Source organism: Aethalodelphis obliquidens, unplaced genomic scaffold (genome assembly GCF_003676395.1).
Source record: "Aethalodelphis obliquidens isolate GAN/ISIS:26980383/991018 unplaced genomic scaffold, ASM367639v1 scaffold25, whole genome shotgun sequence".
NCBI lineage: Eukaryota > Metazoa > Chordata > Mammalia > Artiodactyla > Delphinidae > Aethalodelphis > Aethalodelphis obliquidens.
Window position 1 is genome coordinate 29,979,803 of NW_020837969.1, and position 13,321 is coordinate 29,993,123.

Here is a 13,321-nt window from a genome sequence, read left to right on the forward strand (position 1 = left end):
CTCTGAGCTGAGCTCCTCCAGGTCAGTTTTGCCTCCCCTTCTGCGAGATGCAGCTGCCGAACAGGCAGGGTACATTCCGAATGCATTTCTCAGTACCCGCAAGCACCATTGAATAAACAGCAGAGACACTGCTCCGAGCACGGGGCAGACTCATTTCCTGATTCTCCTTTGGTTCATCCTCATTCGGGTCCCACCCATGACAAGCAGATACAAGCTGGTAGAAGCCACACATTGACCTTCAACATCAAGATCAAGAGACCCTGAAAAACATCTACAGCAGTTACTGCCTAGAACACGCCGTCCAGCACTTGATTATATAGTCCTGGGTTATTTTGTAATTATGTCTCACCTATCAATGTGTCAGGTGATAAATACCAATTAGTGTCTTCTATAGATATCATGATCTCCCATCCCCAAATAGAGGGAACAAGTTACTTCTTTATTCTCCCCAGCCTACACTCCGCAGTGCTGAACACTTAGCAGGAAATGATAAACTGATAAGTTCAGTCTCCAACTGTCCTGCACCAACCAGCTAACCGATGTCCTAGCGTCATTAGTCATGGGGTGAGCGCTGCAGAGACAGTGGATGACACGGACACGGCAGAATGCGGAGAGGTGCCTGACAAGCAAAGAGGTTTCCAAACCCATGCCCCATAGATGTTTGTAGCTGGACAAACTCTTTCCCAATCTCAGCCTTACCAATGAGGATCAATGCACTGATGTAGCTAGTGGTGGGGACCCTATTAGCTCAGAAACCGGTACATCCGCTATAAGTCTCATCTGACGTGGTCATTACAATTTTTCCTGAGCTTCAGTAGTTCTGGCAGAATTATCCTATGTAATCTTAATATGCAAAACAGAGAAAACTACTTCTCTTCATACAATAAGGTATTCCAAGATCTATGCTAAGTGGTAGGGAATACATAGGAGTAAGAGAGGGTTACGAGGGTTACGCGTGAACAGGGAAAGTTGCATGTAAACTGAGAAGGGCCATGAAGTGTTAACAGGGTTATGCTAGAAGGTCATCCAGGGCACATCGAGGACGGACACAAAGGAAGGAATGGTCCATTCTACTGGGGGGCAGTGACAGGAAAGATTACCTAGGTGAGGGGACATTTGATCTTCGTCTTGAAAGGTAAGTAGGTTTCTGTTGATGATGGGGGGGAACACGGTACTCAGAAGAGAGGAATCGTGAGTAAAGACTCGGCAGTGAAATCGCAGCTACAGGGACTTCCCTGGCGGTTCAGTGGTTAGGACTCTGTGGTCCCCTTGCAGGGGGCACGGGTTCGATCTCTGGTCGGAAAACTAAGATCCCACGTGCTGCTTGGTGTGGCCGAAATTTAAAAAAAAATAAAAAACAAAAGCAGATCCATCAGGGGATTTGGAAGTCGCTTCTCATGGCCAAGCAAAGGGGTTAAGGAGGCACAGGGAGAAATAAGGGCAGGAGAAATGTGGGGCAAGGTTATGGAGGGACTTGTAAAGCCAGGCTAAGGGGTTTGGGTGTCATTCTGCAGGCAAACAAGAGCCACTGAAAGTTTTTAAAACCACAGAGACACATAATCAGATCTCTGTTACAGAGGGATCAGCCTTGACACTGTATTGAAGAAGGATTGGAGGGGTAGACCCAGGAAGACATCTCACTCTCCTGCTTGAAATATTCCAAGGGATTAAAATAGATCCAGGCTTCTCATCGTTGCTCAGAAGGGCCCCGCCCACTCCTCCACTGCCTTCTCAGGGACCTACAGCCACGGGCCCTTTGTCAGCGCTTCTCACACGTGGCCAGTCTTTCTGCCTGAGGACCCTTGCACTTACTCACGGTTTCTCTTGCCTGGAGTGTTGACCTTGGGCTCTCCCCAGGACTCCTTCTCAACCAGGAGGCCTCCGCTGTAATCTCAGACCATTTTAATGTACTGTATACATGTGATTCTTTAGCTTTTTAAATTACTATCTTCTGGGCTTCCCTGGTGGTGCAGTGGTTGAGAGTTCGCCTGCCGATGCAGGGGACATGGGTCCAGGAAGATCCCACATACCACGGAGCGGCTGGGCCCGTGAGCCATGACTGCTGAGCCTGCACGTCCGGAGCCTGTGCTCCACAATGGGAGAGGCCACAACAGTGAGAGGCCCGCGTACCGCAAAAAAATAAATAAATAAAATAAAAATAAAATAAAATAAATTACTATCTTCTGCCCCCTCAAAGAGCTTTCACGAGGGAAGGGGTCGTTCTTGTCTTATTCACCAACCTTAGACGGCTGAATGAATGAACGGAATTAAAGAGTGTGAAGCAGCGAGAATTCATCCGTCTTGGTGACTAAATGGACATGGGTGGGGAGAGAGGTGGGGGAGGAAGACCGAGATTTAGGTTTCCGGATTGGGTGACCGAGCAGTTGGTTATCCTTGACAGAGACGGCGAATGCAGGGGCGAGAGTTTTTTGGTTTTTTTTTTTTGCCACACCTGCGGGGCTTCTGGGATCTTAGTTCCCGGAGCAGGGATCCAAGCTGGCCGTCCGGGCAGTCCTAACCACTGGACTGCCAGGGAAGTCCCGGGAGAGACTTCTGAGGCAAACTGCGTGAGCTCAGTGTTAGGTAAATTCACTTTGGGACATTCCGGGGTAGGACACCAGGAAGCAACTGGATATGGGAATCTAGAGCGAAGGACAAAGGTCCAAACCAAAGACACAGATTTAGGAGCTGTCAGCACATTCGGCAGCTGGAGACCAAGAAAAGACATCAGCTAAACCGGAGAAGGAGAGGGTGTGGCTGTGAGGGGGAGAAACAGGAGGCGAGCACTGGGCCTGAGAACACGCCTCCCACGTGGGGAAGAAAGCAGGTCTGTGCATCCCAGGCTTCCCCAGGACTCCTGCCATGGTGGTCCCACTGCTGGCTGGGCAGATGCCACGATGCTGGGACTCAGGAAGGGTTTATAGAGCGTTCCAGGGCTTGGCCTCGGAGAAAAGAACAAAAGGGTTCAGTCCCCCAGAGACCTACCGGGGAATGAATGGCGTTTAACCAACTGCTTTGGACCCGTGCGCAGGAATTTGATCAATACAGTGTGTGCACGAATCTTCAATCTAAACAACAGAAATAGTTTCCTTTCTGAAAAAGAGACATTCTGGGAGAGTGTATAAGCCCACTTTTACAATTCCCCGTTGTACCTGTTTATTTGAATGAGGTACACTTCAAAGAACAATAGTCTCAATGCATTAACAAAGAAAGGAGAATGTAAGTTATAATCTTCCAAAAATAACACTACAAGTGTTTTTTTTTCTTCTAGTTTTTTTTTTTCCTCCACGGGCTTTGCAAAGCCTAGTTAAAATCATATATATCATCATATATGTATATGTATATATGTGTGTATACATGTATTCACTTCCTTTGGATGTAGTCAGTCGTCCCTTGGTGTCTGCAGGGGGGATTGGTTCCATTGGATACCAAAATCCGTGGATGCTCAAGTTGCGTACACAAAATGATGTAGTATTTGCATCTAAGCTACACACATCATCCCATCTACTTTAAATCATCTCTAGTTATAATACTTAATACAATGTAAGTGCTATGTAAATTGTTGCCAGCGCTCGTCAAATTCAAGTTCTCCTTTTCGGAAGTTTCTGCGTTTTTTTCCTGAATATTTTTGATCTGCAGTTGCTTGAATCTGCAGATGTGGAACCCATGGACACAGAGGGCTGACTACATCCCCATCTATCTGTCTCTCTATCATCTATCTATCTATCTGAATCATTGTATCTTGCTTTTTCTTCCAAACATCATCTTGTATTTTTTTCCATGAAGCCTCAACATTTTGATGACTGCATAATATTCTTTCCTTATTATTGAACTTTTAGACTATTTCTAATTTTTCTCTATTTAAAATATATAATGATCTTTATAAATTGTTGGGGATTCCCTGGCAGTCCAGTGGTTAGGACTCCACGCTTCCACCGCAGGAGGCCCAGGTTTGATCCCTGGTCGGGGAACTAAGATCCCTCATGCCTCTCAGCATGGCCAAAAGTTAAAAATAAATAAATAAATAAAAATAAAAATTGTTGTATGTTAGTTTGCTCAGGCTGCCATAGCAAAATACCACAGACTGGCTTAAACAACAAATTTATTTTCTCACAGTTCTGGAGGCTAGAACTCTGAGATTAAGGTGGGTAGGGTTGGTCTCTCCTGAGGCCTCTCTCCTCACCTTGCAAATGGTCCCCTTCTCGCTGTGTCCTCATGTGGTTTTCCCTGGGTATGTCCTAATCTCCTCTTCTTACAGGACACTAGTCATATTGGATTAAGACCCACCCTAAGGGCCTCATTTTAACTTAGATCTTTAAAGACCGCATGTCCAAATACAGCCACCTTCTGAAGGCATTAGGACTTCAGCATGGCAGTTTCGGGGGGGGACACGATTCAGCTTACAGCACATTGTGTATAATTTTTTTCTCACCTGCATTTCAGATTGTTTCCTTTGGATAGATTCCTAGAGTGCAAAGCACTGGGCTAAAAAATAAAAAATACTTTAAGGCTTTTGAAAATTGCTTTCCCAAAAGGATGTAACAATTGATACTGTAGCAATCCACTTTAAAAAATATTTTTAAAATAAGAGAATGAATCAACGAAGGATTTCGTTCTGCTGCATCTAACAGAAACTCACCTCCAATAACTTAACAGGAGTTTGTTCTGGGACTTACATCGCAGCCCGGAAGCAGTCTAGAATTTGTGCAGGGGCTCCAGGGCAGCACCAATGTCGATGTCACTGGTCCACCTTAGTTTCTGCCTCCCACCTTTCCCATCTTTACCACGTGGCTTTCAGGTCTGCAGCCTTTGCACTGTGCTCTCTCTGCCTCTCGCCCCCACATCATCCCTGGCTGCTGCCTCATGTCCTTCAGATTTTTATTCCAAAGTCACCTTCTCAACAGCACCTTTGCTGGCCTCTACGTCCAAACTTCACCTCCCCTTTATTTCCAAGCCTTCTTTCCTGCTTCATTCTTTTCTTCTTAGCACTTACTGTTATTTAATATATATTTTTAAATTATTTCTGTATTTTATGGGGGTTTTTTCCTCCTCTAGGATGTAAACATCATGAAGGCACAGGATTTGTCCCTTTTGTTCATTATCGCACGTTTGCATACACACATGCGCACGCACGTGCACACACACACACACACAGACACACACACACACACTTCCACTCTTAGGAAAGACTAAGCCCAAATTGATCCTTCCTTCCTCCCTCCCTCCCTCCCTTCTTTCAGTTTCTGAGGCGGCTTATCCAAGGTCACACACCAAGTTAGTGACAAGCCAGAAGAACCTGAACCCTAGTTTCCTGAGTTTTCTGCCCTTTCCAGCATTCCTAAACAAGAAGTCATGGACCCTGAAGAAAGAGCCTGATGGATTTATAAATATAGATTGCTGGTTGAATTTGGATTTCACAAAGCTTTTTTTAAAAATTTTTATTGGAATATAGTTGATTTACAACGTCGTGTTAGTTTCAGGTGGACGGCAAAGTGAATCAGTTATACATATACATATATCCACTCTTTTTTAGATTCTTTTCCCATATAGGTCATTACAGAGTATTGAATAAAGTTCCCTGTGCAGGTTCATAATAGTTATCTATTTTATGTGTAGTAGTGTGTATATGTCAATCTCAGTCTCCCAGTTTATCTCTCCCTCCCCCCCCATCCTCTGGTAAACATAAGTTTGTTTTCTACATCTGTGACTCTATTTCTGTTTTGTAAATAAGTTCATTTGTACCATTTTTTTAGATTCCACATATACACGATATCATATGATATTTGTCTTTCTCTGTCTGACTTACTTCACTCAGCATGACAATCTCTAGGTCCATCCATGTTGCTGCACAAAGCTTTTGAAACACAGCACTAAGGCCATTATTTTAAAGTTGTTAGTACAGTACTTCCAATTACTGACATTTCTGGGGAAGTAGGAGGGAGAGGCTAAAGTATGGGTTTGTTCTGCCATCTTTATTCAATTCCTGATTAATCCTTAGCCCACTTTTCCAAAATTCCTTATAAAATAGAGAACACTGTAAATAATATGTTAATATTTGCGTAAAACAGGAGGTTAAAAATGTATTAGAATGTTCTTACAGATGCACAGAATATCTCTGGAAAGACACACGAGAAGCTGTCAAAGATGATTGTGGGGAGGGGCAATGGGCGGCTGGGGGCACAGGTGGGAGAGGTGACTGGCCACCATGGGACCCAAGGCTACCTTTGAATATGGTTACAAAAAAATAAAACAGGCAAAAGACCCAAACTCTTCAGTCAATGCCTTGCCCCAGGAGCAGCCTGCTCATCACGTCAGATGTGACGCTACCAGCTCTCCATGTAATGTGGCCCCGCGCATGTCTCTGACCTCATCTCCTAGACATTCCCCTTGTATGGGGGATACGCTCGCTCCTGCAGCAAGGGCCTTCTTGCTGTTCCTTGAACAAGCGGAACTCGGCGCCACACGGGGCCTTTGACCTATGTTGCCGTGGCCTGGATCCCTCCTCTCCATCCTTGCATGGCTCACTCCTTCACTTCTGCAGGTCTCTGCTCCACTGTCACCTCCTGGGGGAATCCTTCCCTCACCACCTCAGATCCCCATTGCTCTCTGCTCCTCCCATGCCACTTCCTCTGCCTGTCACTTACTCATAGGTTTCCTTGCTCATACGAGCGCCGGGAGCCTGGGACTCTTTTCCTGAGCACCTAGAATAGGGCCCACCCCAAAGACAGCACTCCATACATGTTTTCTTTTCTTTTTTAAAATATTTATTTATTTATTTATTTTATTTATTTATTTTTGGCTGCGTTGGGTCTTCAATGCAGCGCGCGGGTTTCTCATTGCGGTGGCTTCTCTCGTTGCGGAGCACAGGCTCTAGGTGCCCTGGCTTCAGTAGTTGTGGCTCGTGGGCTCTAGAGCACAGGCTCAGTAGTTGTGGCGCATAGGCTTAGTAGTTGTTGCTCACAGGCTTAATTGCTCCCCGGCATGTGGGATCTTCCCGGACCAGGGCTCAAACCTGTGTCCCCTGCATTGGCAGGCGGATTCTTCTTTTTTTTTTTTTGATTTAATAAAGTTTTATTTTTCAAAATATACAGTTGGTGGGACCTGTTCATGCATCTTCACTAGCAGCTGGAGCATCTCCACCCTTGGTATTTCTGGTATACATTACTTGAGCTCTGTGCTTTGAAACCAGTTTAATAAGTCCTTTACTAAGGAGCTCCTGCAGGGCTGCCCTGGCCAGGGAACCACGAATCCTCAGTCTCTCAGAGACGACAGCTGGACTTATAAGCTTATAGTTGGGAACTTCTTGACAGAGTTTGTCATACGTTGCTTTGTCCAACAAGACTAGGTTATTGAGCTTGTCCCGAACTTTGCCTTTGGACCACTTCTTCTTTTTGGCCTTGCCCCCAGATTTGTTCACTGGGTCTTTGTCTTTGTTGGCTGACTTTCCAGCATCTTTCTTCTTCTTGTTGTCCTTGGGCGGCCTAGCGAAGCCGGGAGAGCAACTGCTACCACTGCGCCTCGCTAAGGTGTCGGACAAAAAGGGCAGGTGGATTCTTAACCCCTGAGCCACCAGGGGAAATCCAGCCCCTGCAACTCTTAATATTCTGTTTTTTCCTAACCTGGGGGCTTCACTTTCTCAGAGCAACTTTCTTCACCAGCCATAAGCAATCTCACACCCAGCTTCGACACACCCAAGAGGACCTGGATGTTTAAATTCAGCTCTAGACTCTCTCGGCCTTCACGCCATCTTCTGAGAAACCTCCGAGCCATGAGAGCCAAGTGGAGGAAGAAGAAAATGCGCAGGCTGATACGCAAGAGAAGAAAGATGAGGCAGAGGTCCAAGTAAACTTGTACACCCGTGGAAGCCGCAGGAGCAGAAACAAGGGCAGCCAGCGGCCAGGGACGCTGGTACAAATTGTTGGACTGCATGCCCACTGTCTAGAACTTGTCTCAATGGACCTAAAGCATCTATGGCCATTCTGATCGCCTCAGCCACCTTGGAGAGACCCACCTTGCTTGTATCAAAGTGGTCCCTTTAGGTCCTTGGCCCTGGACGTGGACAGATGTGGGTCACAGACCCACCCCTGGACCAATCAACTAAGCCATGTAGGTGGGACAGGGTGATGGGCTCAAATTAAAGCAGGGATCCATTGGTGACCAAGTGACGGTACCAGGGAGAACACGGAGACTCCCCTCTGGAACCAGAGTTGGGCGGGAGAAAGGGCATTCTCAAGAGAGCCGGGGTGTAGGGAGGGGCATTCTCCAAAGCTGAGATACGTGAACAAGTGCACTGGGCCGCTGAGCACGGGAGCCAGTCCCCCATGACTGGTAATTATAATATAATCTGCTTCCCAGCTCTCCCCTCAAGCCCTCCCAACCCTCGCACCAGATGCTCATTGGCTTTTTGCCCCACCTAGTTACCAGCGATCCTCTTCCAAATCAGTGGCTTTGATGGGAATTGTATCGTTACTGTTTTCTAGAATTACTGAGGTTCTCCACGGGCACAGGCTGCAGACCAACGGCTCCTCTTACCAAAGTCACCTGAAGTGATGTGGGCGGGGGTGCTCTTTTCCTCATGAATTATTCCACCTGCAGTTGCCTCGTGCTTTATTTTACTTCCCTTTTCACATCTGTCGCCCAGCTCGGCCCTCTGCCACCTGGTGTGACTATTATTCCTCCTTCCTTCCATATTGAGCAACGCAGCTCTCTCCTCCGAGGGCGGCACAGGGCCCCAGCAACCCTGGCAAGTGTGCCCACTTACTCGTAAACAGTTGTGACATCTGCAATCTTAGCACGAGAAGGGCCCATGGCAGTCAGCTGGTCCAACCCTGTATCTTACCGGGGAGAAAATGAAGCTAAACTATTATATCTGAGTTTCTCAAGGTCACCCAGGACAGCAGGGGCACAGGATAGCTGAGGTCTTGGTGCTTTCTGGTTCCTAACACAGTGATGTCGCCAGGAACAGGACAAAACGACCAGCAAAAAATAGAAACGGGGGTGGTGCAGAGAATCGGGTCCTGTGACCAAAATTCCCCACTGTCATCCTGCTCTTTGTGTTCTCTCTTAAAATAAATCCGTTCCCCTTATGAACACATGCACTGCAAGACCCCTCACCAAGACAGGACGAGACTCCTGTCCTACTCAGCAGTTGGTTATCAAGCCACTATCATGCTCTGTGGGGAATGGAAAAAAACAAACAAACAAAACACGCCAAACCAAACACCCCAGCCAAGAAAACAAACAAAAAACACATAAGTTATGGTCCCTAACCATGGGAAAGTTTTCAACCGGTTTGGGGGGAAAGCCCCAAAATATTTGATCAAGTTTAGGATACAAGGACTGTCAGAGCACAGGGTGGGATGTTACTGAACACGTGGTGGAGACCAGCTTCCCAATAGTGCCCTTGCTCTGCATCTTGTCATCGTCCTATGTAAAAGAAAATGTAATAAAAACTTGCCCCAACCTCCATAAAGATGCCCCCAAGTCTCCTCCAGTTGACTTTAGAGGTTGAATAAACATAATTATTGTGGAAAAGGGATAAACATCAAGTGCCAGGAGCTCAGGGGACGAGAAGAGTGTTCGGGGAAACCCCTCCCGAGGGCTCTGATCACCGCCCCTCTTCTGGCTTATGCACCAGCTCCTCATTTGATGTCTGAGAAACTGAAATCCTGTAGCAGAGGAGGGGAGAATAGGACCAGAACTCAGATTGCCTGGTTTGTCAACTTTCAAACGATCATATGCAAGCAGCAGATGCACACAGGTTTTAAAAAAATCAAATAGTGCTACAAGGCTTATCACAAAAAAATAGCTCCTTTCTTCAACCGCCACCCTTACCTGAGAGGCGGTCCCTTTCAGCTTTACCTTCTTAGTTTCCTGTATCATGCTTATGCTGCTAGTTCTTGATTTTTCCTTCTATGGACATCTTACTATGAAATATGAGATTTTAGCTCCCTTACTACTCTCCCTTCCAGTTACATAACGATGTTTAAAATTATTTATTTATTATTTATTTATTTTGGCTGCGCTGGGTCTTCGTTGCTGCACGCGGGCTTTCTCTAGTTGTGGCGAGCGGGGGCTACTCTTCGTTGTGGCGTGCAGGCTTCTCACGGCGGTGGCTTCTTTTGTTGCGGAGCACGGGCTCTAGGCGCGCAGGCTTCAGTAGTTGTGGCGCACGGGCTTAATTGTTCCCCGGCATGTGGGATCTTCCCGGACCAGGGCTCAAACCCGTGCCCCCTGCGTTGGCAGGAGGATTCTTAACCACTGCGCCACCAGGGAAGTCCCACATAACAATTTTATCAAATCAATGTTCCATGTTTACATTAGTATTAAATATTTATGTAAACATTGTTCAGAGAGGAGCCATGTAGCACATGGTGATTACCTTTTCTTTCCTATATAACTTTTTGTTTTTCCTGGAATTAATAACTGCCTCTTTGTTGTTATTGTTGTTTAATTGGTTTTTTATGTGTCTTTAATTCATCTTCTAACTTTATGAATTATAAACTTATAATTTAAGAGTTATAAAATTCTTAATTTTATAAATTAGAATATAATGTATTAGAATGTATTGAATATAATGTAATGTATTAGAATATAATGTATAAGAACTATACAATTCTTCCTAATACATCCAAACACATCAGGTGATCTCCCAATTTCTTATTTTTTCTTTTGAATGTCTCTGAGATTCCACAATCCTGAATTTCTCTGACCTCCAGCTCAGATATGGACTGCTTTTTCGTAGGTCTGATGCACAGCTGTGATTCTGAAACTTCCCTTCATCTTCATCCTGGGAATTCCCTCCACCTCTCTCCTGTGTTAGGCCTATTTTCCAGGGATCTTAGTTTGTCTCTCCCTTTGTTTGGGAGGAATGCATCTTCCAGTAGCTTTTTGGGAATGGGGGAAAGGGAAGTGAATTTTTTGAGACAATGGATGTCTGAAAAATATCTTTATTCTGTCCACATGTTTGTTTTACACTTTTGTTGGGTACAGAAGTCTAGGTTAGAAACCGTTTTTCCCTCTTGAGGCCTTTTGAAGGTCTTGATCCTTTTGTCCTGCTGTTCAGAAGGCTGATGCCATTCTGACTCCTTGACTTCTCTGAGTGTGACCTGTTTCCGGAAGCTTTAGGGATCTTCTCTTTATCCCTGAAGTTCTGAAGTCTCACAGTAATGTGAGAGGTTTGTGAGGGTTTGTGTTCATTCACTGTGTTGGACGCTCGTTGGCCCTTTTAATTGGGAAACTGATGTATGTCAGTTCCAGGATTCTATCTGGATTTAGTTTCTCGGTTTTCTCTTTTTGTAACTGTTACTTAGCAGGTATTGAGACTCCTGAATTTATATCAATTTTTTTCATCTTTCATACTTTCCACCTTTTTGTCTTTCTGTTTTACTTTCTGGTAGAGTTCCTCAACTTTATCTTTCAACCCTCCTATTGAATTTTTTTCTATCATATTTCTAACCTCCGTGACGTCTTTCTTGTTTTCTGTATGCGCTCTCTCTCCCTCTTTAAAGGGCATCCTGATATTTTTTTAAAAGGTATTATCATTTAAAAAATAAACACAGTATCTTTTTAATCTCAATATTATAGTATTTTTTTCTCTCCCTGCATTGCCTCTGTTTCTTCAAAGTTCCCCCTACTCCCCCCATTTGTTTTAGTCTACCTTTTATGTTGGAGGATTCCCTCAAATATTCGATGTTTCTTTTTTTTTTTGGCCGCGCCATGCAGCTTGTGGGATTTTAGTTCCCCAACCAGGGATCGAACCCAGGGCTTCAGCCATGAGAGCTCAGAGTCCTAACCACTGGACTGCCAGGGAAGTCCCTATTCAATGGTTCTTGGTGGTGGTTCACAGTTATGAGCGAGGCACTAAAATCTATTTGAAAATGTTGAGCATAAGTGAGCGGCCTGAAGACAGGTGGGTGCACCAAAGCCATTGTACCAGGAGACAAATACCTGATTCTGTAGCCTTTGTCCCTTGAGCTGCAATGTTTTCCAATGAGATTATACCCCACGTTCCTGCCTAGGGTTGGGGGTGAGAATTGGGGAGGTATAAGCCTTCTTCAGCATTTTCCAGCCAAATTGGGCAAGGGAGATGGGGGGCGAGTGGTGGCATTCTGTTCATTATGAACAGAGAGAGGCAAAGAGCTCTTGACCAGGAAGGAAAATGGGGCCAGGTGAGGGTGGGACAGGGTATTAATTAACTGATGAATTAATTCAAAAATATGTATTGAGTGTCTACTATATTGCAGGCATTGTCATAGGTACAGGGGTTATGGAAATGAGTAAGACATTCAGAGTCTGGGGGGTAAGACAAACAGATAAGCAAACACAACATAAGTGTAAGTGCCCTTCATGCTCAACAAAATTAATTTAGCACCTACTGTATGTCAGGCTCTGTACTACCGGGCATTTTTATTTTATTTATTCCTTATAATAACATTGTATGTTAGACATTATTATACCTATTTTTAAAATTAAAAATAATTTTTAATTATTTACTGTTTTTAAGAATTTTTTGATACGTTTCTTTTCTTAAATTTTTATTGGAGTATAGTTGCTTTACAATATTGTGTTAGTTTCTACTGCACAGCAACGTGAGTCAGCTATACATATACATATATTCCCTCTTTTTTGGAATTCCTTTCCATTTAGGTCACCACAGAGCACCGAGTAGAGTTCCCTGTGCTATACAGTAGGTCCTCATTAGTTATCTATTTTATACATAGTATCAATAGTGTATATACGTCAATCCCCATCTCCCAATTCATCCCACCTCACCCCTTTCCCCCTTGGTATCCATACATTTTTCCTCTATGTCTGTGTCTCTATACCCATTTTAATATAAGGAAGCTGTCAAAATAGAGGAATATACAAATTTATCCTCCCTCTCTCTCCCCCTTTCCTTCTTTCTTCCTTCCTTCCTTCCTTTTCTTTCTTTCTTCCTCAGTCCCTCCCGCTCCCACCCCGTCTCTTTCCACAGGAGAGGTGAGCCCCCCACTCTGGTGCCCCTGCTGGGCTCAGTGTCCATCTGCAGAACTGAAGGCAGGGGCTCTGCTTATCACAGAAGATCCCGTCTGAAACGGGCTCTTCATCCTTGGACATCACCCATGCCATCTCCTCCCTCCCACCTCCAAATCTAGGGAGAGCATCTCGTGTTGGATCAGAAGGAGAATACACGTCCCACTGGTAACCAGCCGTGTTACTGAGCGCCGTCTTCAGCATGGAAAGGACCAGGGGAAATCAAGTCCTGAAAACCTTGCACTAAAACTGTCCCAAACCACAAAAAACTCCGATGTGCCATCCTTTTTCTCTTCCTCATTTTTTT

At 45.0% G+C, this 13,321-nt stretch overlaps 1 pseudogene; it reads right to left on the bottom strand.

The window, feature by feature from the left end:
- Positions 1-7,044: 7,044 nt before the first annotated feature.
- LOC113628959 (40S ribosomal protein S25 pseudogene) lies at positions 7,045-9,882 on the bottom strand (annotated as a pseudogene).
- Positions 9,883-13,321: the final 3,439 nt, after the last annotated feature.